This window comes from Malurus melanocephalus, unplaced genomic scaffold (genome assembly GCF_030028575.1).
Source record: "Malurus melanocephalus ecotype Western Australia unplaced genomic scaffold, MMel_1.1 scaffold_72, whole genome shotgun sequence".
NCBI lineage: Eukaryota > Metazoa > Chordata > Aves > Passeriformes > Maluridae > Malurus > Malurus melanocephalus.
The window spans coordinates 2463730-2490037 of NW_026623304.1; the positions used below are offsets into that span (position 1 = coordinate 2463730).

Here is a 26308-nt window from a genome sequence, read left to right on the forward strand (position 1 = left end):
TCTAAGAGACATTGGTAAGAGAGAATCAATGTGAGCAAAGTAAGCATTGTGTTTGCTGGACATGACTGTGCTCTTTGAGTGGATCATAGTTATTGTCCAGAGGGGGTGGCAGTGGGTGGGGAAGGGTAATTCCTAGTTTAGGGCTTTATTAAGCAAGAAAACAGTGAAGTTCACCACTGTCAGTGGCTTCAGTGTAATCTTACGAGGAATGACTTCATTCACGAGGATGTGCTCTACACCCACCCTTACCAGGTAAGATAAGACGGTGCCTGTGSAAGCAATATTCTTTATCCTTTTCTCCTAATAGACTTTCTTACTAAGAAGAAACAATGCTTGAATCTTTTTATTATGTTATTTCAATCAGGCCTCACAGTATATAAGAGCAATTACTCGACTGGAGCAATAGTTTAACACCTGTAGCTTTAATTTCAAACAGAGGACATACTACATTCATTCAAAAATAACAATTTGCCAGTTATTCTTAAATGGAGCAGAACTGAACAGTATTCAGCGAAATATTCATGCCAGTCTCTAAAGTGAATGAACGTTCTTCAGAGTGGATGTTGCATTGTGTTGGCTGATTCTGGAGCCCTTGATGTTGCTGTTTCTCAGGCTTATATTGTCTTCTCTTCGATGCTACCATCATCTTCAACATCCTCTCTTGGCCCTTTGGTCAGGCTGTCTAAAACTCCTTTGTGTGCATAATTGCATAGTTCTTGCTGTATTTGTTGGAAGTGTTTTGAAAGCCAACTGAGTAGCAAGCGCAAAATGTAAAGAAACAACAGAAGCAACTTCACCTTCTTTGTTGAACTTCRCCCATTATCATTCTTCATTCTTTTCTTGGTCTAAAAAATCCTTTTTGTAATCACTGATTAGCGCAGAAATGCCTGCCTCTTGCTGCTGTCTGTTATGCTTTTGTTTTTCATTACTGTCTTTATTATGGTAATATTTTCAATCATTGTCAGATACTGCTTTGGAAGAGGACAAAGAGAACATTTTTCATTGTGATTTTTTGGCACAGAGATCTGTATTTTACTTAAAGATATACATATATGTGGATAATGGAGAGGGTTGTGAAAAAATTGTCTAAGTTAGTACAAGAAGAAAAGTGGAATTAAAAAATATTATCAGGATTCCAATCCTAAGAAAATTAGTTCCACTTTCTAAATTAAGAAGCTTTTTACCTGTTCCTCCTAAGTCTGTGAAAGAATACTTTMAAATACTCAAAGACATGGAGTATTTCTGTATCAGTTGCATTATAAAGGTGTTACAATCAGCCATTTTTTCAATGCAAAACTGAACACAGCCCCTTTGGCTTTAGGGTAGTGTAAGAATTGGAGATTTAACTATCCCATGAAATTACCCATAATTTCCAATATCTTTTTTTTTGTCATTTCTTTGGCTTATTTTCATTTTTCTATAGCCTTAAAAAGTAGTACAAACCAACAAAAACTTAGTCAGGTTTAATATTTTGCTCACCTAGCATTTGAATGATCTGGAAAAAAATCATGATCGACAACTGTGATTGAGGCATCAAGGATAAGCAATCAGTACTTTGTATACATAGGCAAGAACTTAAACTAATGCTAGTTTAACTAAGTCTTAACAGTCTGATCAAAAATCTTTTAAAAATTATTATTGCAGTAGAGAGTGATACTAGCACATCTAGTTCAAACAGTCAAAAATGAAATGTAGATAATGTTCCCTATACCTATCTCTTTCTTTGATGTATTGCTCATGCTTGCACAGCCTCTTGTGATCTGGAGGTCAGCAGCTTCTGGTCACTTGTGGGAGCATTACAGTAAATCTGCTACCACAACTGCTTGGCAGTAGGCTGATGGAAACATTAATTTCTTTCTCCTCATTCTAGATTCCAGTTGGGATCTCTCTTATATGTTTGTTAACATGTTGTAAACCTTGCTCTTGCCATTGATTTCAAATTAATGTGACACCTCTGTTACCCTTGGGACTGGTTTTACCAGGCTACACAGATTTCTTTCCTTTGATGGTGAGAAACTTTGTAGTTGTGGAGTCTTTGGTGTCATCCAGTGCCTGCAATTAGCTGGACTGCTTGTTACTGAAAAGATCATTCCCACAGTAAGAGCTTGTTACTGGTGTCCGTAAGCTACAAACATCTAGCTAACAAAGCCAGCCCTGCCCTCTWCCCCACTACCAAAACCTTGCCATGTAAACCCTATAAAAGGTGTTAGTAAACATAGCTATAAAAAGCTGAACAGCTGGTACAAAAAGGGTGATGGTAACCTGGTTGTTTGGTAACTGYCCTTTAGAGCTTAAGCTGATTATCCTGTAAATATCCAAAAATAAAGTATTCGGTAAATATCCAGGTAAGCCAGGCAAAAAGAAATCTTGGTGCCCTTGCTGTTAGCTTGATCCAAAACCAAGGAATGGTCTCGTTCCAAGCAATGGTAACACTGTGTTAACAGAGATACAATACTAAAACAGTATTGGCAAAATACTTTGTTCTCATTCTGAGCATTGGCATTTAACAGGTGCAGAGGTCTGTTATTTTAACTAGCACACAGTTTGTCTCCATTTGATGCTTTGCAAGTGGTAGCAGGTAACCTGAGTTTGCTCTCTGTGCGTTCCTCCAGGGACTTCTGAATGTGCAAGTGCGAGGCTGTTTTATACTGCACAGGCAGGGGAAAAGTAGAAGTTGAGTCACTGGACATAAAAGTAACAAAGGTGCAAAAATGTTACAAGTAGAACAAATATTCTGTGATAAATGTAGAAAGGCTGAGAAGGAACATGAGTGATTTTAACAGCTAGGAGCAGTCAAAAAGGCAGACAAATCCCAAAAAACCTGGGCTAGGATAGAGAGACAGAAAGGTTACATCCTGCTTGAATTGAAGGCAGATTTTTTTTTTTTTTACAGTTTTTTATTTTTATTAGGGTTTTTTAGTTAATCTTCTGAAGCCATTTTAATATGAAAACACACATAACAGTTTGGATACTGGCATAGGAATTATTCTGCTGTATCTCCATRTGCATTTGGGCCAACAAAGAGTTCCTGTGGCTTACCATGTTTACAGAATGTATTTAAAATAATTTGTAATGTGATCATTAAGACTTTGTGGGCGTAGGTACCATGTGCATGGTGAAAGGGCTGGAAATRTTGTTGAGTAGATAGGAGAGTGGTGGCTTGTCTTTTGAAACTGGGTTTACTCAGTTTTAACCAGTGGTTTTTAGGTATATTTACACTATTTGGTCACTTCACTAGTTTAAATTGTTCTGTATGCTTTAGACTTTTACCTAARAGTTGAAACTTAGAATGATAAAGCCAGCATATAATATGTGTTTTACTAAAAATACTGAAGGTGTCATTTCTATCCCTGACCTATTACTCTTTCTTTCTCAATAAAGTGCAGTGAGAAGTACATCCAGGCTGTGTACTCAGCCTTCATTTCAAAACAGTGCTCTCTCTTAGTATTCATTTATTCATTTTTAGTAATGGAAGCTTCTACTTCTTAAGAGTCAACAGAATATTAACATTAACGATAAAACAGCAAGAAGGAGCATGAAGGGAAAGGATTATAAATGAGATTTGGGAAATAGTAATATGTTTCTTTTGTACTGTACAAAAAGGCATTAAATTGGAAGCAGAATCTACTGGATACCAGCAATAAAAAGAAAAAAAAAAAAAAAAGTTATGTTTGGTTAGCAGCAAATGCATTACAAAAAGAAGCTTGCATATTTTTTGTGCGTACATGTATTAAGTCATGCTGGAGTTGAAAGTGCATGAATTAGATACCACATTACAACTTTATATTCAGTACCAGCTTCATTACTTTCAGGGAGAATTTAATTCATCTAAAAACAGCAAGGAAAAGCTTGGTGGTGCTGTTAATGATAACTTTAATGATGAAATTAAGTAGTAGCTTTGTATTTGATACCAAAATAGAGGGGCTTGATCTACATTGTGTAATGGTGCATGCATACTATTGAATGTTTGGAGAGAAATGCCAACACCTGCACTGACATAATACTCCATTTTAAGCAAAGAATGAAGAAAGCACAACTGCAAGAGAGAAACATGATGGAGACTGCAGGATCTTCATATCTCAAACATGTGAAACCATTTTAAGTGCACRCATCAAAGACATTAATTTCTCAATGTGCTAGTATTAAAAAGTATCCATGTGATTGTCACCGTGTGTACATCCATTGTTTCTTTCTTCAGTCTTTTAAATTATTCAGGAGGAAAGATTAATSCAGAGACAAGTCTAATAGAGGAGTCCTGTTGTGTTATGAATAAATTCTGCCAAGAGAACACCGAAGAAAATGCCAAATTTCTGGTATTACAGAAACAAAGACAACATGATAAAAGAGAAGTTTCAGTGGTTAGAGGTAAAATTTGCAAATACACCAGTTCAGTGGTTTATCTGGCTTCAATGAAGTCAACTTTTGGGATCCTGTATGCTTTGCAAGTATCCAGGTAGCCTGAAAAAAATGCAAGTATGTAACTGCAGAACATGAACAAAAATCCTAAGACTAATGATGAACAGTTGGCTTTTCAAACATTTTCCTGCGTCTGCTCATACTCCCACTGTCACAAGTTTCTTTGAAGGCTTGTGGAACTGTCCCCTGACACTGCTTCATTCATGTATGTACATATACACACACACATTTATGTATAGAAAAATAAATACAGGAATTTTTAATCATTCTGATGACTGGACAGAAGTGAGCCCTTTTTTTTTTTCCCGTGTGAGAAGCTTGCTTTGTGAATTGCAAAGATAAATATAAAATGAGCTGAAGCCACAGGTAATGTTACTTATGAGACTCTTTKGAAATGATGAGAGCATTCCAGTGAACTGGGGGCAGGGCTAAGAGCTTGTGTCATTTGTGCTTTTCTGGTTTTAATTGGGGTCTGAACTGAGTGTCTTACTGTTCTTCAGAAGATGCTGCAGTGTGGCTCTCCACGAGCTGCAGTTTCTCAGGGCATATCCATCTGCTCCAGTCCAGTGGTCTCCAGGGGCCACAGTGTGGATATCTTCAGTGCCTGGAGCACCTTCTCAGCCTTCCTCGTTGATTTTGAGGTTTGCGCTTTTTTCCACCTTTTCTTAGTTTATTTCTCARCACCCTGGTGTTTTGCTTGCTCTCCACTGTGTTTTCACAGAGATGCCTCCAGTTTTAGTGATGCTGACTGTGACCTGTGTGTGGGTCCATTGTGGAGCTGCCTGGAAGCATTTNTTTTTTTTTTCTTTTTTTTTTATGTTGGGAAAATGCTTTTTTTTTTATGTTGGGAAAATGCTTCTACAGAGTTACTGATCAGTTAACATGTGAGAGATGAATATTATGAAGTGCTTGATTAGAGGTGTGAGTTTTGGTCCCTAACAAATTCAGAAACTAGTGGAACAACATCTTCTGTTCCAAAATACCTGGATAATACCTGRTCCACTGAGATTGGTGGTGTTGGTGATGACTGCTGTGCATACAACTATKGACTTCCATTGGTGCCCCAGGCCAAGAGACCTCCTTTTTTGCTACAGAAGCTGGGCAGTCTATCCCTTAAGGAGGAAGGGAAGAAATTAGTTGGCTGACTCCATTTCTAAACACCAGGTTTTTCTGTTTTCCTTTCTCGTTTCAATGTCTGCAAATTTCTCTTGCTGTTGGAAATATTTGCAAACTCTGTTAGTGGTKGAGCTTTTGTTCTGGCTCATTATTTTCCCCTGCTGTTGCTCTTTTGCTCATTTCCTTTTATCTTGCTGTATTGTTTTTATTCTCTCTCCACATTACAGTCCCATTTGGCTCATCTTCTCCTTTCTTTTCTATAAAACATGATTTTTATCACCCATAAAGCATGCTTCTAAAACTTCAACAATACTAAAAACCGGAAAGTCACACTTTTTCTTGTAAATTCTTTTTTGCCTCAGTCTTTTTCTTATTTTTAGGCAGAAGGAAAGAGAAAAAAAAATACATTCAAGGCAAAATTACCCACACAGAATAATTCTCAGGGTCTAGGAAGCGATACCTTTTCTGTAGTTCTGAATGCTAGCTATTGTTTTCAAAATTTGTTAAAAGAAAATAATGCCATTTCAATTCTGTGCATATTAAGGTAATTTTATTTATCTTTTTAAGTGTCTGGAAAATTATATTGGTTTATTCTCTCTTGTACCAAAAAAGGAATTCCTCTAAAACTTGTTTACCCAACATTTGGTTTTCTTGAATTATACTCTGAAAGGAATTTCAGAAAAGTTGTACTGTGTGTTGTCAATTTAAACTGCATAAAAAAAAACCATTTTTCAGCTGACTGTGCAGATGTACAAATTAAAATGCTTTTAGATTCTTTTAGGGATCTACAGAAGTATTTTTAGACTGCCAGAAGGCTTATTTTGCATTAGTACMTAACATAYTGAATTTTCAGTAGGTCATGCCACMGTTCTGGCTAAATACACAATGATTTGTTCCTGTTTGTCATGCCACACATTTGTGAAAGGTCCTAGGACAGGAARYTGGAGTTGCAAAGAGAGCACTAACSTAAGATATTCTCCTTTCATATCGCTAGCCTGGACTTCAGAACACATCTCACAGTTCTTGTTGCRCAATACCCATACAATTCTTGAAGCTCTTTAAAATTCTGAGTGAGTTACTTAATGTTATAGTAAAGATAGGCAAATTTAATATCTTTACAACATTGGGCAGCTTTCCTTCCAAAGACATTCATTTCTGCTTCATTTCTRTCCTGCATTGTTCGAGCTATTGCTCCTCTTGCCCTTTGGTTGTAAATAGTGAATATAACATGTTCCTTTACTTCTGATAAAACTAATTAATCTGTGATTAATACCAGTTTTTCTGTGTAAGCATAAAAAAACCTGTTCAAAGACTTAGGGCCATGTGTTCATAAAATATTCATCTTGTTCTTGTATTMATTTGGGCAGATTATTGCAGACCAAATAAAAATCTCATTAAATGCACCTGGCATATCATACCCACGCAAGATTTTGCACTGGCAAGATTTCACCTCCTTTTCACAGGAGTGCATTTAAAAGCCAGGTTTTAGAACTACCCTGTTGTCTAGGTCATTCTTGCCCAGGGTATGCCTGCTGCTGTTTCAGACTTTCTTAGCGATCAGACTAGGAAAACYACAGAAATATTTACAGAGTACAGCTCAATACCTATAGCCAGAGGAAGCTCTGTTTTGATTGAAGGACAAGGAAATGTGAGCAACTTGACTCAACTTCCATGTTCAATTTCGGATGCTGGAACATTCTATTGAACTACCCTGAGGCTTAGGGTGAGTCTTTCAGAATCTCTTCTGCACATTTTCTTAGTTATTTGGGGTTTCTTTGCACATAGTGAATTATTTTTTTCTTTTACCTAAGAGCATTGTCAAAGCTCATTAAATATAACCTCAACAGTAATGTGAAATGTTGTTCTCTAGCCCRTATTTGCATAAATTTGTTACACTTTGTGTGTGTAAGAGTTGATGTTGATATTTCAAATAAACTGCAGGGAAGCCTCCCACAGGGCATGACATTTTTTCCCTCTTACACCTCTCCCAAGACTCAAGTGTTGGTCAGTTCTCACAGATTAACAAATGCATTATTTATGAAAATGGTCTTCAGGAAGCAGGAAACTGTTTTCTTTTACAAGGTGCTAGAGGGAGAGGCATTGGGGTGAGGGTCAGGGATGAAGACTCCACAATATAGTTAATGAAGTGTTCAATTTTTTTTTTAAATATTATTATTCTATCTTTATTTGAAGCATTCTGTAGAAATTTCTCGTGTTTTGACTTTCTAGTCTTGTAAACCTACCTCACTGACCCATTACAATGCTGTGATTCCCTAGTTTCTCTTCCTTCCTGTATCTCTTCCTTTTCTTTTTTTTCTTTAGTTCCGAGATTTTTCTTTGTCAGCACTTTGGTTTCCATGCTACTTCTGTGCTCATTTGTGAGCAGTCRTCTTCCCTATCTGCAATTCTCATTCTTGCTTGACATCATTCCTTGAAATACATCTTTTTCRTTTTCTTTGTAGTCATATTGATAATGTGAAACCAATAACTTTAAGTCCTCAAATACAAGTTTATATGGAGGTACCGGTGAAACCAGGAGGGAAAACTTCTGAGAGTAGAATAGAATTTCAATTGGGAAAAAGTTATTGTTTAATGTTTACTAACATTTTTTGCCTTACTCAGCATCTCYATCAGTTTTTGCAATATGGGTTGTATGCCCATGTAAAGTAAATAAGTTACATCAAAGATTGTCACAAAATCCGTATTCTTTTGTTTTCTTTGAAAGTGTAGTCTTCATGTTCTTTGTTAATGTTTAGTTACTGCRTCAGGTGTGGATTTCCCGAATGCATACTGAATTAGCTCGTCAGTGTTACTCATGCAAGTAAGATTTGACTGGTGCACAGGCGCTCCAGCAATAATAATGAGTATATTTAAATATTCTGACACTTTCTGCTACTGTTTGCTGTCATTTTCACCTGTTTTTTCTTTAGAAGCCAGTATCTGACTACAGAGTCAGCATCTGTGGCAAGTTTTGGCTGTCGTTGACGACTGGAGGGCCCACATGACAGGCTCTGCACTTTAATCATGATCTTTACATGAAAGATGTTTCTGTGTCTAAATCAGCRTTGCTTTGGTCCTCGCACTATGGGGGAAAATCTCAGCCAGTTWGGCCTGGTTTTGATAACTGCAGAGCTGTCACAGAATTGCAGTTACCCTTGGAAGTCTTAGCTCTTTGCCTAATTACACTGCCTTCTTGCCTACTAACTTCTGTTACTTGGTATAACTTTAGTCAGAATTAAAATTACTGAGAAACCCACCATGTATGGTTTCTTTTGAAATGTTTCTTTAAAATTATGTTGCAGAGCTCTGTCTCAGGGATATGGCAATTTTTGGGAGAGAATCCATAGGGCAGTTCAGATTCCTGTCCTTAGATTGAAACTATTTTCTGGATTGGTTAGAAARAAGCTACAAGGGAGCCAGAATGTGTCTCTAGCTTGCTTTATTTGATCACCAATTAGATACTTATTATTTATCCATGTAAAAAGTGGCACACGGGCACTAGACATACCATAATATACAAAAGCTACCTCTTCCTTGCAACTGTTTGAATTTGATGCAACCTTTCCAGTAATTGATCAAATGATACATGATTATAAAAGTGTTGGTGCTAACACTCTTAATTTCAATTTGCTGAGGTAGGAATTAGCCAACAGCAGCCCTGGCTTTTACAGGTTTTAAGAGGAGTAAGTTGCTTGCTGCAATAATCATTAAATTCAGTAACTCAACCTCTTACTGTAGTTTCCTTGTTGCAGAAGAACAAATTCGTTTTAGCAGTACAGCACACCAGTAGGGTCTAAGGAAGCACTAACAAATACTACTGTATGTAGAAGAAATATTAATTATTTTTAAGTCTGGAGGATGGGATTTGGTGGTGCGTGCTTTCTTTGGTTTCGGGATTGTTTGTTTATTTTGGGTTTTTTTATTTGGTGAATATGTTGTTCATTTGTTTGTGTGAACATAAATAGAGTAGTATGGTTTTTTTTTGGTTTTTTTTTTTTGGTGCAGTTCCTGTGAACACATATGGCAAGTTGGAAGTAAAAGCTATTTACAAGTTGCAAGAAACAGGGGGGACAGCAATTGCATATGCTTCCTTTGTTTAGCTCTTCAAATCCAAAAATTATTTAAAGTTTATGCACCTTTTGTACCTTATTCAATTAGGTTCTGGTCAGACCTCATTTTGTAATGAAACTGTGCATTACATGGAGGGACACAATGTGGGTATGCAACTCTCCGTCACTGCTGAGGCAGAGAGAAGAAAATATTCTGTCACCTTTTCTCAGCTGTCACACTGAACCCTGGGATCCTGCTCGGTGCAAAACGAGAGCASTCCACCAGGGAATTCTGGTCCATCATAAGCACTGCACTGCCTTAGTGGGCATGATCAGTTCTTTTGTATATTTTGGCTTACTATGGAAGTTTCTGAAATGTGACTGAAGTATGTAGTCCTTGTTTAATTTCTTTTTATTTTTTTTAATAAGTGATGCTGACTTCATTTAGTCTGTTACTTGAGCAAGTGTGATTCATGGTTAATCTTCACTTGCATATGCTATTGCAAACAGTAATTAATTCTATTTGCAAAGACAAATTATGATTAATGCATAGCCTTAAAATTTACACCTAATTACACAGAATATAATCTCTAAATTTGTATAAATAGAACTTAACATTTTGAACGTTGTAGATAATAAGCAATTTTCTGAACTTAYATTTGCATGGGCTAATTAGCGGCTGCTTCATTGTATTTACATCTGCAGTTTTTTTCTCATTACTCAACTTAGTGCTCTGTGAACAGAGAAAAATARCATGCCTTTTTGACACAGGTCAAAAATATACGTTTCACACCTGATTTTGTATCTAGGTTCATCTTTTAGTGAATTAAAATAGTTACTGGCATTTTATGTAGCAATTGCTCTTAATTTAGCTGAATTTGCCTGTACTWAAAAAGGAGGGAAATTCTGAATTTCTTCCTTTTACTATATTGATGAATTTTATTTTTGTAAAGCTAAACCCTTTAAGTATCCTATCCCTATCAAGTAGTAAACTTGATCGTGGCATGCTAAAAATGCATGGGTCTATCTGCAATATAACAAATTTCTTATTATAACAGTAATAATAAATATATTTTTAAATATATATATATGTATATGTACACTTTTGGTCCATTTTTACATACAAGATTTTTGAGATCTGGGCAAGTTAAAATTTTGAAGGAAAAGAAAATTTCTCAGAGGCTTTAAATTTTATTWTTTTCCTGAGGCAGATTAAAAAGTACCTATACACATTGTGATGAAATGGGTCATTTGTACAATGTAGTAGTTTAAGCAGAGTGTTAATTTTCAACTTTGATATGCTAAAAATAAAAGTTAGCAGATCTTTTTTTTGCAGTTGGTCTATTACAAACTACCTCTTTCTAAACTAAAGTAAAACCCATAGCTGCAACCCAATCATTATCTTGTATTTACATCCATTCACTGCTTTCAAAAMATTTTAACCTTTTTTTGTTTCCTACCATGAGTCAAAAAATGTTTTTTTATAAACATTTACTAATAGGTAAAAAATACTTACATGTCAACCATCTCATAAAATCATAGCTATTAACAGTAATTGGTGATTTTATGCTGCTTAGTAAAATATTTGTTTTGTTTGTTGGATATGCCTGATGCTATATAAATTAATAAACCTGAAATAATTAKGCTTGGTAAACACTCATAAGTACATTTGATCTCAGACATTTTATTGTCATGGTGTTTCCTACACTACTAGGGTSAGTTTCTGTAAATGTAAATAAATGGGGGATTCCAGAGCAGGTCTCGACATTGCTGCTGGTGTTAACACTGGGCTTCATAATGTGAGCCATAATGCAGGTCAGAGATGTAACCTATTCAGTGGAGGGTAAATTATCTGTATTCAATATGTGGAAAGCTGCAGCACAAACTGATGAAGAGTTACATGTATAAAACACAATAAAATAGCACAGTAAGCCTAATTTAGAGGTTGTTCAAATAAGCTTGTGGTAGCTTTAGTTACTCTATCCAGTGTCATTTTTCCTTGGACCATTTTTCTGTATGTCTGTCAGTCCCTGAAGTTCACCTTTTGGGCTTGTAATTGCACTTGTTAGTATTTTAAAAATGACCRATTTTATTATTATTTGTTTTCAGATTATACAGTGACTTACACATTCTTCTGAATCAAAAATGGACATCAGTTTAAAGGACCAATTTTTTAGGTTTTTTATGAATATTGTAACTCTKTACATGCATATGCTTTTGATTTGTTTATTAATTTCTCAAAAGAAGTCTTCAGAAAAAGCTTCTTTCATGCTTCTRTTGGAGGGTGATTCACTACATAGCAAACCAATTGGACAGACAGAATTGAATGGAGAACAAGAAAAGCTATTTTACTTAGTGAGGCTTGCCTGATATTTGAAGGTCTGATTTCTTAATAGTGCTTGACCCATCTGTGGTTGTTGAGACACTACCACATTTTTTAATGCACCTTATTAAAAAAAAAAAATGATTTAATGCTCTTTTTTTTTTTTGGTCAGAAGAAGACAAAGATTCTGTATTCAACAACAAAGCATCATTAGGATCAAAGTAGGAAGACAAGATTCTCTCAAATTATTTTATCAAATAACTGTTTTCTGTTTTCATTTATTTCAGAAAACTTGAACCAATCCTCTTCATTCATCTATTTATGCTTCCACAGACTGTTGCTTCCCTTCTTTTAAGTTCTGAAATCAAGCTCTTTGCTCTTAATCTCATATTAATTCAAATGTTGTGACATTGCTCTGCCACTAAAATTTCTGCAGTTTTCTGCATTTGTCTACCTCACATTATGTATATAATTGCCTCAGAGTCTTAGCTTTAAAAGAGATGGAACTTACTCACAAATGCATATCTGATTTTTAAGTTCTCACAGTTGTTACTTTAAAATTTGCCTACTTTTGTCTGTTTCAAAATCTTTTGGACAAAAMTCTTCAACATCAAAATGCATTGTATTATGAATAAAACAACCTTCCTTTCACTGGGATTCAATTTAGATAATTTACAGTTGTTCAGTAGGTCCCTGTTTCACAATTATTTTTAAACTTTAAACTGCATCATTTATATATTGTTGTTCTTAAAATAATGTCACTATTGAACTTTAAGAGCTGTCCACAAATTGTGATCCAATGGTAATTTATGTAATAATGTTTGCCAGGGACTTGAAAGAGCTGGAAGTAATCACTGCTAAGGCAATTTGAGTCTCCACATGTGTCCTCATTTAGGTATTCACTTATGCTGTCATAATTACTTAAATGTCACTTTTAAACGTTTCGTCTTTTTCAATGCCTTAAGAAAGCAGAGTGATTACGGTGGCAGCACCAGTTGTCTGCAGGGAAGGATTGCTACATTTTGTATATATGTATATACACACAAGTGGATCAGAAATTTATCAGCAAGAGACCCAGAATAATCCTTCTTGTCAGCTGGGTGCTGGTAAGGTTTCCTGAGATTGCTGCTGTGTTTTGGGGGTTGCACTTCTGGACTGCAAATTAATAATTTGTGAAAGTCCAAAGAAAGTAGAAGGAGAGGAACAAAAGAAAAGAATCTCTTGTTCAGAGAATGTGCTGGAATCTGTATAGCTAAAGGRAAACTATACTAGAGATTGTTTTAAATGGATCTCTAAGCTTAGAGTTTCTGCGAAATCTCCTTGTGAATCAGTTCTTTTGCAGTTTTAGTATTGTATATAAACTATARGGAAGTTTAGGCAGTTAATTAAAGCTAAGTGGGAAAGAGGAAWTGTCAGTAAATATTTATTAATAGGAACCTGGGAATAAAAAAGTATTTATTAGCAAAATTAACCTTCCATGATACAAATCTGAGGTTGCCTGAGAAGGATCWCTCTGGGATTCAGTTCCATCACAGAGCAGACTTCTGTCTTCCTCCTGCCCCTTTCAGTCGTGCTGAGCTGCTCACTCATATTACAAACCTGCATCTTGACTCTTCAAAAAGTGAAAAGTTTTCTACTGGTTGTCTCAGTTTGAGAGCTGTTTAAAGCTAAGTCTGCCACTTTAAAGGGCAATATGAAATTGGGAAGAGTAGGTGATTATAGGAATGCCTAACTCCTCCCTCATGTGATTCACTCCAGCTAAACCTGTCAGTGGAAGTTTGCCATTGAATTTGCACTAGGTCTTCCCAGACAGTCTGGAGAGCCAATCCAGGAAGGTATTCACTTCCCTGTCAGGTTTGGTACCACTGAATGAAGTCCTGCCCGGGCTTCTTGGGGTGTGAGACATGCCTGTGCTTTTAAGAAAGGAGAGTAGGAGGCCTAACAATACCATTGGTGAAGGCTGCAACTGCCTTGTGTATCACTTCAGGGCTCCATGAAAGCAGAGGGYTTGGGGACAACAGAGCACGGCTTTTTTCTTTTTCCCAACGGTGGATAGTGATTTTCTGGTGTTTGGGTGGTCCCTTGTCTTGGAGAGCTCACCACAAGAGTAATACACGATGGCAATTGTCACTGCTTGTTTTAACCTGCTTGGGACTGCAGGACAATGCTGTGGAGTCCAAACTTTGACTTCTTGAGCTCTGGAAGAGCAGTGTCTCACTGGTGTAAAGAAATTAACTAAAAGTTAACCTGGTACTCTGTTGATCCAACAGATTTTCAAATGTGGTGTCAGAGGAGTCGTGACTTTGACTTGAGAATTCACAAGGATAAGTGGAAATATTTTAGTGGGGTGGAAATAGCTGGAGTTCAAGACATAGCAAGAGTATGAGCATGCTCAGTCTTGTGCCTGGGGTATAGACTCTTGCCAGGCTTCATAAATGTTTTAAATGGTGAGTGATCAATCTCAAACTTGCACATAGTGCARTGAGTTGATGGACTTGCTTTTTTTTTAATAAATGGAAGTGAAAGTACTAATTTTGTTAACTGTGTTTTCAATTGGGTCATTAAAAGTAGTTCAGTTACCATATGTACCATAGTGCTGAAACCCTGAAGCTATCGAAAGGGAAGCCTGAAAAATGTAGTTTTATGTTTGCTAGGAAAACTCAGTGCTATTAATGGAAGGCTGGCAAGAGATAAATATCTGTTCATCAATATTTCATCTAGACAAATTTATCATAATGTTTTCAGAAGCACCCATCCTTAAATATATTCCCCAAACTCAACTGAAGTCTTTGTGCTCTATCCTTAATCTAGCATCCTTCAAGCCCTGGAGTATAGGAATGAGAAGATGTTTACATAGTATATTTGCTCCAAATGTTGATTTCTTTATTTTTTTGACAGCTGTTCAGTCAACTGTTACTAGATCTTCTGGGACTATTTTTCTGGAATATTTTTCCTCTAGGTTGGGGGAAGGAAGGAAGAGAAGCAATAACTAATAATGCTGTTTTTTACACTAGTTATGGCACTCCAAGAGCTAACTGGAGTGGTTTCAGCTTCTGTGCAGCATTTGTTGATCATGGAGCCACCATGGGAGTCAGTGGGCATGATCAGAGGGCTCCATCTGCACCAAATTGTCCTGGAGCAACCTGATCTTTAGAGTTGGCATAAAAGAGTGGAGGGGTGCAGGAACCCSCTGACTTCCCTTTCAGTGCAGCTTGCCCCCGCAGCAGCAGGTTATGGCAAAATATTTCACCTTGTATTTGTGASAGGGAAAATGAAGGGACAAACAAGCTGGCACTCAGCCTGTCCCCACTGTCTGTGGAGTGTGAGTGGCAGGGGCAGCACACACCGGTGCTTCGTGGTGATGTCACCTGTTATAGGCAGCTGCTGAAGGTGTGGGATAGTGACACGAGATTTCTCCTGAGAAATGCAAACATTTACACATCACATTGAAAAGTGGTGCTTAAAAAACCCAATATTTACACATCACTGGGAAAAAGACCCCACAAACAAAAAGTAACAAAAAAACCCTTAAAAAACAACCAAACATGCACAGTATTATTAAAAAGGTAAAGTATCAGAATGAGGGATCCTGATATTCGTAGGGTGCTGCAGTTGAAGTTCAGAGCATTTCATCTTAAAGGGATACACAAGTCTGAATCAGCTTATACAAGCAGAAACAGTCCATGCCTGGGTTGCAGGTGCTATGATTAAAGCATGATGTACGTGAAAATACTAGTTTTACTCTTTCTACACATTTGCCACTCAAAACAATTSATAGCATTTGAAAAAAATACAGTAGTAAGTCTACTTGATAATTAGGTGGTTGTTGAAGATAAAATACTTTAGTATCTTTTACACCTCTGAAGGGAGTGATGAACTGACAAATGATTATTGGTAATTTTCCTTTATTTTTTTCATTGCTATTTTATATTGTATATGTAACTAATGTCACTCAGTGTTTTAAAGATTGTTCTGTTCTGGAATTTCTGTTTTRCCTTTCTGTACCTGCACCTTTTATTTTYCTTTTTTCATCACAGCATGATTTAGCAGTGAGCTTCCTGAATTTCATTGTCAGAAAACCTGTTTTCTGACSTCATGCTTCCACTGAAGTCCTGTATGGTCTCACCTTGTTCATTTTTCCTTTCTCTACCTTGGTTTCCTTATTCTCCATTTATTGAAGTACTTGGAATTCTCTGAATGACCAGAATTATTCTTTATTAGGAAAAAGTACCAGCTTTTTTTTTGTTGGTATTCATATATAATATTTACATTTGTCTTACTATGATCCTACCAGTTTAGTAGAGGTAATGTGATGGCATTGTGTCAAAGTAAAAGTGAGTGTTCATGCTGCAAAATGTATTCAGCTTGTTATTAACAGTTTAAATGGGCAATTTTAAAACCCTTTTCTGCCTTTACCTAACTTGAAAAGTAATGCCTAAAATGAAAAGTAAGATTCGTAGTGGATCATAAATTTTCAGCAATCCAGGAATGGAAGGATCAAGATTATTCTTTTTCTTCCTTCTGTTAGAACTGGAATACTTACCAGATACTGATGTGCTTTAACCCAAGAAGTTTTTAGTGGGTGATTTTTCTGCCATTTGTTATTTGTTTGCTTTTCATGGGGAGAGGGGCCACAGTTTGCATACTGTGCAATATAGTTTGCTGTTTACTGGCTCAGAGGTAAAATATTTTTTAAAAAATCTGGAGGATTTTAATCTGAAAATACYTTYTATGGTGCTGAGATTAATACTGATTTCTAAGATATAATTTATTATTATTACAGAAAAAGGAGAGATGGTATCAAAAAAATAGAATTTAGTTGGTCATTATTTCCTATGTGGTTTTGGATGCTTAATTTTGAAACTTTTGATTACTAAATAAGGTTTTTTATTACAAAATAAACAAACAAACAAAAAATGCCTGCAAATTTGTCTCCTGTAAATGCATGCACAGAAATAGTCTTTGCCATCTTCCCCCAAAAGCTTCCCCTATATCTGTGAAAGCCATCCCTTGCTTTTGCATGAATCACGCTTAAAGCACATGTGAAGGATTCTACAGTGGGGTATAGAAGACTTGAATTTTTGTGTATGGTGTTCATTTATTGAAGGTGTATGGGAGCATGCCATGGAGCCAGAATGCAGCTTGTTCTGCTCTACTGTGCCATGATGGGATAAACTTCCACGGTGTCARTGCTCTTTTGATTAATGAATCACAAAATGTGGGCCAGCTGGACAGCAACCTATCCCATGAGCACTGTGATGTTCCCAAATCCATCATCCTTGATGTGTCTTGTTTTCCCTGTGGGCTGCCATAGCCTACTATCCATAGCAAGGCAGAGCTTCTAAATTATCAGGGTTTAGATGAAAAMGTGAAATATAACTCAAAAATTCAGAATTTTCTTGTAATCAGTRAGTCCTACTGTCTTTTCTTATAGRTGATCAATCAACTGACTTTCACTTTTATAATCTGCTCTTCTGATGGATTTGATGCAAGAATGTGCCATTTTCTTTTAGTAACATMTCAACAAAGTAAACTGGCATGTTAATTAAGTACTTTCTTGTTGCAGATAGATATATTTTTGGGTTACTTTTTAAGGATTTGCAACCCATTCTGTGGTGGTATTTTGGGTTTATTTTTTTCCTCTTGAAGCACAGAAGGATTTGTGATCTCCAAAAGCAGCCAACTCAGACTGCACCTTCCTTGACCAGWCTGTGAATACCATTACTTCAGCAAAATGCAAGCACTGTAAACCCTAAAGCCTGCACTTATGTCTTATTGCCCACAGACTTAATAGGACATTATATAGAGAACTGTAGAGGATTTGGTCACAAGGAGAGTATGGTCTATTATGACAAACAAAATTATTTACACTTGTGTATTTTAAAAATATTTTGTAGTTGTACATATCTTAATGTAACAGCCAGTTAGGTGAGAAGTGTACCATTAACTTCAATATTATCCATCAAAAAAAGTCTAGTTTCATTCAACTAAGTGGTGACTCCAGAATTGAACACTGAAACAGGATTGTTAGGGATAAAGAAAATGAAATGCCGTGGTGGGCAGCAATCTTCTATTTCTCTTTCTTCACTTGTCTTCATAGTTCTCCATTTCCTTTTCAAGGATCTCTGCTTTTCCTGTGTGATATAGATCCGATGGCAGAGAACAGGAGCTGCTTTGTTAAAGCCAATCTGCAAGGTGCAAGCAAACCCTTTGCTGARGCAGCACATTGTTGAAATTGTGGGAGATGTGCTGAGTAATAGATAACATGGATATATCCAAAACCAGCTTGGATGGTTTTACTTATCTTGTGTCTCTTTATTCTGTAGGGGAGGATTGTCAAGTACTAAGTACTGTCATTTGGGTGCCTGATCAAGTTGGGYGTTTCATTTTAAAATAAATTATAAAAATAATCTTTTCCTATTTAAAAAATCCAGGTGTTTTGCTTTCTTTGTTTTTTTAAAGCATTGCAAACTTGTCAGTGTCTTTGAAAAGTCTCATTCTGTTGTGAAAGGAAATGAGAAAAAGTGCCAACAAGTGAGCAAGCTTCAACTATAAGTGGTACRTAAGTCATTTCTGTATCATCTTTACAGAAGTATTAATTCCTGTAAAGTATTTTCAGTTATTTTTCTCAGTTGATTTACAGTGTAACCAGGACTGGCTGAAAATACAGGCATAAATGTGKTTTTTTGGTTAATTATTTGGAAGAGACAAGGTAAAATAGTAGCAGTTAGCTAAMAGTATAAAATTAATTTTGCAGAAAAAATGATATATTTCATGGCTATCTTCAAGTTTGCACATCTGAAAATGAACTCTGAATTTATGCCAGGATACTGCATCATTAATGTTTAATAGAGAAATAAATCTAGGTGTCATCAGCGTAACAATGCTATAATCTTTGGATGTGAATAATGTGTCTCATGTGGGTGGGCATCAATGGCAAGGAAGATTGGATAAAATATGCAGCTTTATGTAAGGCACTGTGGGGGATKGGTAAAGATCTGAATGCTACTCCTGAGTCACTGCGTAGTAATGTTTATGTATAAAAACACTATAAAATCAGAGTTATGCCATAAAAGAGACAGCAATATTAACATAAAATAAAAGGAARGAAATCTTTCTTCGCTTTAAGACACATCAGAAGAGTGCTACAATGAAAACCCCACTATAAACAGAAAACTTAAAAATTATTTTGTGTGCTATGGTAATYTGTTTACTTRGATCCAGTAGCTTGTATTCCATAARGGACAAAACCAAACAGTTAACAGATTTCCCATATGAAAAGGCAGCAATTTGATTCATGCTTGTTTATATTAGACCTGTAGATTGTATGGAAATTTATAGAGAGCCTGTCCATATATCAGAATAGTTCACTTTATCCTCAGAAAGAAATATCACTGGCATCCTACTCACTAGGGCAGCATAAGCAGCAGCAGGGTTTTCTTGAAGCTTCATTAGCTGATGGTAACAGTACAAATTTTTGGTGGAGACAATATGAGGGCCAAACTACAGGTCTCCACTGTCTATTTGTGTTTGCCTATACCCTGAGTGTTTTGAGATGCCCCCAGAGATTGATAATCACAAGTCAGGCAGTTTGAGTCTGTTAGAGGTGAAGCTGGAGGAGAGCAGCCAATGTTTTCCTACCCTTTTGTCCTTCAGGAAGCTTGTGAAATACAACCAAATTTTGTAGGGAAGCTTGTCAGTATATTCCAAGCTACAAACAAAGGAGCAGTCTGCTATAAAGCTTCAATCTACTTTTCAGTTTTTGGAATTGCTGTTGTAGATTTTTAATATTTAATATTAATATTAATATTAATTTTTTTTTAATTTTAGGAGACGGGTGGTTAGCTCTTGGTTCTATTTGCAATCTTAGATCTTTCAGTGCATTGTTAGGGCTATTTTGCATTTATATAGAAACATAAATCTAACGCTTTTCATATACATAAAGTGTAGCTTATCTCCCTTAGAGGTGCTAAGTAGCATTTTTTTATTCTCAATTTGGTAATTCTTACTAACATAGGCCCACTTTTTCTTTTCATCTGTCTACCACTTAACAATCTTCCCACATATTGCATCATTTGCAGATTTAATTAATGGCTTCTCCWCTTAATGACTGTTAGTAGAAGTCTGATGAAGCTTTTAACACTCATCCACCTGCTGGTGGAGTAGGCTATGTTCCATCTACACTGGGTGAAATTCTGTTACCATCACTTTTACTTGCTAGTTGGCACTGGTTAAGATTCATCTGGTGATACATTAAAGCCAAATTAGTTCAATCCTGTTGTTAAACTTCCTGTCATGATTTACCAGTCCCATTGCATTGCTTTATTAAATGTAATAAAATGATCAAGAACATGAGTAGCTCCAAAGATTTTTGCATTAAGTGACTTCTGAAAATTAAACATTTTATGAGCATCAAGTCAGACAGAAAGCAAAAAAAAAACCCCTATTTTGCAGACAGAAGTCTTCCAGCAAAGTCTAAGGTCCCGTGACCTTGATCATTGCCTTAGGAGTATTTGAGGTGCATAATTTTCCAGGCTGTTGTCTCAATACTGATAATCCAAGTATGTACCTAAGACAATAGAGGAAAATGGAAAATCTCACTGAATTGCTTATTTTCTTTTGTGAGTATTGTGTCTCAGTGAAGAATAAGCAAGTTTCCAGAATTTGTAGGACCTTTTTTTCCTCCTCAGAATAAGAGAAATCTGATTCAAACAAATAAGTACTGTTGATCCCACATCTATGTCTAGATCTTCTGTTTAGTTGTTCTTAAAATATTTTATTTTCTCTGTTTTGTTTTTTTTTTTTTTTAAACAGCTGCAGCATTCTAAATTTGAAACAGCAGTATTTCTGTCTTGCAGATATGTTAAATGCTTGGTTTTTTTCTTTAAGAAAATGATTATTCAGTTGTGTATGTATGAAAACTTAGATGAGGGTGTTCATGTATCCTGTTCATTAGGCCCTTAAAAGGTCCAGAGAGGTAGGCAAGGTCTCTGAGAAAGAGTCAGTAATTCAGTAACATATTCAATATATTTATAATCAGTTTTCATTTTATAGAAACCTAAGCTAGGCAGAAGTGAACACACTCTGTGTTGAGTTGGAATGGAGGCACTAAGCTATCCATCCTCAGGCAGGAATGGAAATTTATAGCATAGCTGGAAATGGAGCCATAATACTTTAGAATGTTATCTTGGCTCTTAAGRGATAACCATCATCCCTCCCATTTACTTAACATTTATGATTAACCAAGATGTGTTATCCAGGAAAGGGAAAGTATGTACTTTTTGATTTTTTTCAGGAACTGTGTCTTTTTACCTTCCCCCTGCATWCTGTGAACTTCTCTCCCCAAAGTATAGTTTGATTATGGATTATCTAGCTTTGTCTATATCATGCTTATATATCTGCACCAGTAGTAGATGATTTGGGATTTGCCAGTGAAGAAATTTTAYTAATTATCTGTACTTTTCACACTGCATATTTTCTCTTCCATCTATTGAAATGGTTGTGGGTGCTTAAACACTCACTGTAAAACCACTGTGTCCTTCTGGCCTTACAGTCCATAAGCATAAAACATTGCTAGCATGAGAGGTATTACAGGGATTCAGATTCTTTAAAAAATTCAAGTAGTTGTAAAAGAAAAACCAGCAAAAACCAACCAGCAACAAATACATTCACTGGTCAATTTTTTTTTTTTTTAATTTTGCCTCTGCTATACCTGACTTTGTAAGAATTTAAAACTTTGTAAGTACTTTCTGAGTTAATACCTATCATAAAGTTCTAAAGACTATTAAACAGATTTAAACTCTTCTTATTTGAAGTGAGAAGCCATGTTTTTGCACACCATTAGCTGGAAGGTATGTGTAATAAAAAGAATAGTTTATTGGGCAATAATGGTGRAAGTTGAAGTAGTTATTTTAGTTTCCTGGGGAAAGTGTTCAAGCATGTGTTTGGCTTGTAGCTGGAGCCCAACTTGTATGAATTTGATCTCAGATCAGCATYCCTTCCCTGTGCTGTTGATGTTCCTACGATTTCCTTGTCACACCTTTTCCATGGGTAGGTTTGTCACCTCARTATATCCTACAAGACCCCACACAGATGTAGAACTTTTTGATACTGACTTCTTGGCATTGCCCTTGGTGAACTGCTAAGTTCCAGTGCTGCAGGGCTGCACTGCAGTCTTTTAGTGCAGTGCATCCAAACAGCACTCTCGTTTTGTAATAAAACTCCCTATAACTGCATTTTCGTGTGTCCCTGTAACTCCTGGCAGTAGTGTGTCAAGCACAAGAGCCCTTGAAAGTGACATTCCTTCAGAATAGTTTTGGAAAAGGGTCTTTATTTCATTATGTTTTGTCCCATTTCTTAAATAGATTTCAAAGAAAAAKGCAGAATGGAATATAAGCTAACCTCTGGAGAAGGATTTGAAATTAACAGAAAGGTTTATTGTTTTGTTGGGAGGCAAAAAAAAGTCCTTTTTCTATTTGCATTTGAGCTGTGATTTTTTTAGCAAGTATTAATAGTCTGCAAAAAATTTACCACGCACAAGCAAGGCTTATAAATATTTATTTATATTACTCGCACTGCAGAAACCACATTTGGCACTGCAACAGTATAAAATCTGKTTTTTTGTTTGKTTGKTTGGTTGGTTTTTTTGTACTCTTCAYGTATGTAATAGTTCTCTGATTATTTATAATGTGCACAGCTAATGGATGAAGAAAGTCCTGGTGAAGGTAATGGGGACTGTCTCCCAAAATATCTGATATTGAAGTTACCAGCTTTGGACAGATAAGACTTTGGTCTAGGAGGAATGAATTTAAAGTAGCACTGCCAATCATTTAATCATCCAAGAGTCTTTAACACACATTTTAATGTGTTAGAAACAATTACTAGCTTAACAAATAGGAAGATCAAGATCCASGCACATGGTAACTCAGGTCAGGGCTTTCTATACAGTTATTTTGGAACAGCAAAAATTGAAATGCAGTATTTTCAAAAGAAGGGAGACTTAATTATCTGAATTATAGACCTTGGCATGAAAGGAATGATCAGATGATTAATATGTTTTGCAGGAAGAAAAACAGTAACAAAACAATTTTTTTTTGCATGACTCAGTTTATTTTGAAGTTTACTGATGAGTGAGATTCAAATAATTATTTATTCTTTCTATTTGGTTTCTGTAGCTTCTTTGTTTTTTCCCTGGGTCAGATAATGCTAGCAGATAAACCCTCTATCTAGTGCTCCTTTTTACCTCACTATACATACTGCAATGTCATATAATTTAATGTTATAATTTAATATGGTTGTTGGGTGGCAGGATATTTATAAAATTTATGTTTGAGCTATAAACATGGAGAAATAGTGTACAAGTGCTGGCGATGGAAAAGGACTGAATTTTCCAATAACAAGCACAAGTGTGATAATTAAAACCCTGAACAGGGAAAGAACTGAAGAGCAGGAGGTCACAAATAAATCTGTGTGGCTCTGTTGTAGGCAGCAATGCAGTGCCAGCTTCTGACAGCCTCTGTTCCTATCTGCAGGGGAAGGACAAGGACAGAAGAGTATGAGGAACCATAAAACTGTCCTTCACTTGAAGGCATGTGAAGGAGGTTTCTATTTTTTTTTTTTTTTAATTATGTGATACTTTCCAGTATGAGGTTTTTTTTAACCTTGTCATTCTTGCTCAGATTTGGTTTGTCTGTCCCCTAGTGCCATCTTGTTTCTTTGAAGGTGCTGTGAGGGTGAGTATGTGCACATGTGTGCATCTAAATATTGCCTGTGTCACAAATATTGTRTGTTTGTAAGGGACACTGTCCCCCAAAGTTGAAAATTACAGTTTGGAAGATAAATTAAGCAGTAATTTTATTTCGAACCTGCTTCAAAATAAATTGGCACAGACTAGTCGTGAGCTTAGCAAACATTATTTTTACTCTCCAAGATGTATTACAACATAGAAATAAAAATAAACCTCAGTCTCAAAAAGGGAGCGTTTCACAGGCTGGTACTTGTCAGCCTTGTTCTGCTTCAAGACAGCAGCATAAACTGTTGTGTAAACATCATTTTGCAAAACACRCTGTACTTCTGCATCTTATTTATCCCTATTTGAGGGCTGAAGCCTTAAGTCCATACACAATTGGTGTGATCCCATTAGCTGAATGTTTTTTATTAAATAATGCTTGATGAACATGATCGACTCCATGGCCTGTCATTGGATTGAATTGACTATTGACACATCTAAATAAAAGGTTTGAAGCCCCGGAATTATTGTTCAGAAAAACATTAAAGTATTAGTTTGAGAGACTTGAGGAGTCCTTTCATAATCCTATTCTTAAATGAGGCAAGGTTGACAATTTCATGCATTTATGAATTTTTTTTTGCATTTTCCATTCAAGTAAATGAATGGAAATAAATTCCCAGAATTTCAAAGAGATTTTATCAATTGTAATAGTTTATAAACCTGGGGGAGGAAATCACTTGTAAAGAAGTCTCTCCAAATTATGTCAAAAAAAACATGGAAAGTATTTCCAAAACTAAGGTTTAGATGAAAGGAAATTGGTCAATATGTACAAACATTATTACAAATGGTTGAAATAGTGTAGAGATAAAATAAATTACTTATCCTAGATCAATGACAGATGAAGAGATTTCTTAATTTCTAATAAATTCTTATCTTTAGCCTGTGGATCTTTGACATTCTCTAATTCTCATCCTATATCACAACAGTCATAGTCACTTATAAGCATGTAATGAAGGCTTAATCAAAGTTATATACATTTCATTTAATCTGATTGAGAAATCAGGATTCTTTAGAAAAAGTGGATCTGTAATAAATTACTAATGAGGTTGGCAGTGAATKAGATTACTGCTATGAGAACAGAATCCATACCAAGAGTTCTACAGAAAGGGCATGAAAAGGAAATATTTASCTATGTTACTATAATTTAACTTAAGCATTTGCTTTTTTTTAATGACATGCATTTAAACTTTTCATGAATGATTGCACATAGCATGATTAAATATTTTCTAAGTTTTTTCTTTAAATCATTAAAAATACAACTTATATTKTGCCAAGCTAAATAATTGACTGTGGTACACGACAGAAACAACGTGAAATAAAAAAAATAGAAAAAAAAAATTCTTCTTTTTTTCCAGAGTCTTAACTGTGCAGAAGAGGGTAATCTCAGCAGTGTTTCTCAGTCTTCATAAATGCAGATAAATCTCTGGTCAGATCATWTATCCATTCCTGAACCATAGATATTTTTTGTTTGAAATTAAGATGCTGCTATAATATAACCAAATGCCATCTCTCATACTAMTGTACCATAGGAAATTTTGCCACTTAAAATTAACAGCGGCGTGAAGCAAATGAGAGAAACAGTAGATTAATTTTCAAATGTTAGTCAATGCCACCTGCTAAAGAAAGRCAGATATGTGTTAGAGAATTTTATTAAACTTGCTTTTTGATGCCATTTGTGAATTTTAAGAAATCTCCTTTTTCCTCTCAACTAAATGAGGCCTCACTTGGGAATATCCAGTACTTCACATAGATGTCTTTGACCTTGTCTTCAGTTCCTGGGAAAAAAAAAAAATAATGGATCTCAGAATAATTATTTCAATATTTTATGTATCCATGGGTATCTGCTTTATAAAAAATCCATAGCCAAGGCACCATCATGTGATCTCATATAATTCAAGCTCTTTTTCTGTTTACAGSTGCAATGTAAAGCTTCTCTTATGAAGTTGATGATGGTTTTGGATTTTACAGTGGGTTTTTGTTAGGCCATGACCCCAGTAAGGTCATGAGGCTTTATTACCTCTATTAAACCTATATTATGAATGCACACAGTGAGTCAGAGTACACTGGCATTCCTGAAAGCTTAATCTCCTTCATGGAAGGCATTTAATTTAAGGATTTATAAAGTAAAATAAAAGAGGGTAGTTCACTTATGGATTGATTGAGGATCTTTTTAATCAGTTCTGACAAAATCCTAAGATAATAAGGTAGGTTAAATTGTCTGGGGTTTTTTTGTCAGAGAATCAGGCAAATGAATGCTGCTTCTGTGTCTGACAGACACATTCTCAAGAGAGAGCATTCCAGGTCCTCATCAAGGAACTCAGCAGCGGGTTACAAGTAGTATTTTCTCCGTTTTACCTTGCATTTTGGATTAAGGAAATTGCACATGCCAAAGGCAGGGGAGAGAGGATTTGAAATCCAGCAATGGGTGAAACATTTATTGTGTTAGATGCTAATTGCATTGGCATCAGAGCAAGAAGAGCATTGGAGGGAACATTAGAGTGGTGTCATGCTGAAGTGAGATAACTTGTGTTGCTGGTGCTTCTGAATGTAAGAATGAATTTAGATGATGATTCTGATTTTTGAGSTCTGATTCTTTGTTTTTTGTACAGTGATTTG

General features: G+C 35.8%; 1 protein-coding gene across 3 annotated transcripts in view; it reads left to right on the forward strand.

Annotated features, from left to right (window-relative positions):
• CCSER1 (coiled-coil serine rich protein 1) overlaps window positions 1-26308 on the forward strand; it is a 604924-nt gene that overhangs the window by 383371 nt on the left and 195245 nt on the right. The gene's annotated exons all lie outside the window — the stretch shown is intronic.